The sequence below is a fragment of the Tinamus guttatus genome, unplaced genomic scaffold, assembly GCF_059628265.1.
Source record: "Tinamus guttatus ecotype Peru unplaced genomic scaffold, ASM5962826v1 Tinamus_guttatus_pri_ptg000809l, whole genome shotgun sequence".
In the NCBI taxonomy this organism is placed as follows: Eukaryota; Metazoa; Chordata; class Aves; order Tinamiformes; family Tinamidae; genus Tinamus; species Tinamus guttatus.
The window spans coordinates 83,697-85,583 of NW_028289343.1; positions in this window are offsets into that span (position 1 = coordinate 83,697).

Consider the following 1,887-nt stretch of genomic DNA (forward strand, 5'->3'; position numbering starts at 1 on the left):
AACAGGAAAATCCAGAAAAAAACTTGGCACTAATCTATGTGGGAAGCTCTTGTGCTGACTGGGGCCACTCACACCAAAGTCCCTGCTGTCAGGCACATTTTCTAGATGAAGCCTAAGCCTAGATCTCTGTTATGTGCCTTGCTGTGGCATTCTCTTGCATTTTGGTAGCTGGAGTGTCTGAACTCAATTACCAATAAAGTTAAAGGGAACTGAAAGCCCTGCAAATATCCAGCCACCTTATTTAGATACATAAAGCTATGTTTAAATGCTTTAAGTACCTGATTAAGAAACCATTGATAAAAACTGAAGAAAATTAAGATTTTTTTCATTGTTTCATATTAGGTGAATGTCGCAGTCGTGGCGGCCAAAAACACAAACAACTGGGGTAGATGCAACGCAAACTACGCTTTATTGTTTTTTAGGTACATTATTTATACCCCGCTCTCCTCGTCGTGGCTGCTGCTTATTGGTGAGGACTACAAAGGACAGTAGCTAGTAACAGATTTATGATTGGATGATTCTTAGCTTGGCCAGTTTCTACTCCGTGGCCAAACCTCCTTAAACTTGTTAACAACTGTCTGCTGTCTTGGTGTGAACTCCGTATCTCACAGATACATTCTAATCTTCTCAAGGTTAACATTCTCTGCTAAGGGAGCCAGGGATTTCACAGACCAGCTGCAATCCCTGACAATTCCCCCTTTTTGTATTTGTGCTACAAAAATGGCACTAACGGTTTACTGCAGGGCCCTTTGCAGCAAACCGATCAAACAAGGTACCATTAATAACACAATTACAATAATTACTTCTTTCTTTACTTCTTTACTTCTTCACTTCTTCACTTCTTCACTTCTTTACTACTTCTTCACTTCTTCAAACCACCCAGACAAACCCCAGTTGCCAAACAACTTATTTAACTACTTCCATCCATCATCCACTTGCAACTTGCATACTCTGTCAGTTAGAGCAACTGTAGTCTTTACCCTCACCCCGAGTCTGGATCTCTGATCTCATTGATCCATTGTCAGCATATTAGGCAGCAGTTGAAGCCCTGAAAGAGGATTTCGAGGATCACTGGTAGCCAGGCATAAGGTGCTTTGATTGATTGATGGTGTTGGCTAAGGTTACCCAGATGTTGCTGCCAGTTGTTCAGGGAGGGGCTGGACACCAATCTCCTCCTCCATAACCTCCGAGGATGAGGAGGGCAGCAACTGCAACGCAGGTCGCACACACCGTGCTGGAACCCATCGCGGTCCACTTTCTGTGGAGACACAAGCATATCCCCTCCCCCAAGTTATGAGCTCATGTGGCCCAGACCATTGGCCAGTAACCAGATCACGAACTTGCACCAGTACCCGCTGTGGTACCTTTTCTGTTGTAGTCAAAGAGGAAAAATGCGAAGAAATGGGTGACAGAATAGAGTTGTTAGGGAAGGAAAGTTAAGCACATATACAGCTTTATCTAGTCTTGCCTGTGGGGACTCCCCCTGCTTTCCCCCTTTTTGTTTTTGCACGAGGCGCTTCAGAGTGCCATGTAAACGTTCAACAATGGCTTGGCCTGCAGGGGAATGGGGAATCCCAGTGATGTGCTGAACACCCCATTGATTTAGAAAACTCTGCACCTGCTGGCTCAGAATGGTTTATAGGTAATACAGTAAAAGCAAATTTTTCCCTATCCTCGGGTGCTAATGGAATGGTAAAGAAACAGTCCTTCAGGTCTATTACCACAATATCCCAGTCCATAGGGATCATTGAGGGTGCAGGAAGACCGGGCTGTAAAGCTCCCATGGTGGCCATGGCAGCATTTACCTGTCGTAGGTCATGTAAAAGTCGCCATTTGCCAGATTTCTTCTTAATTACAAATACAGGGGTATTCCAAGGACTGTGAGAG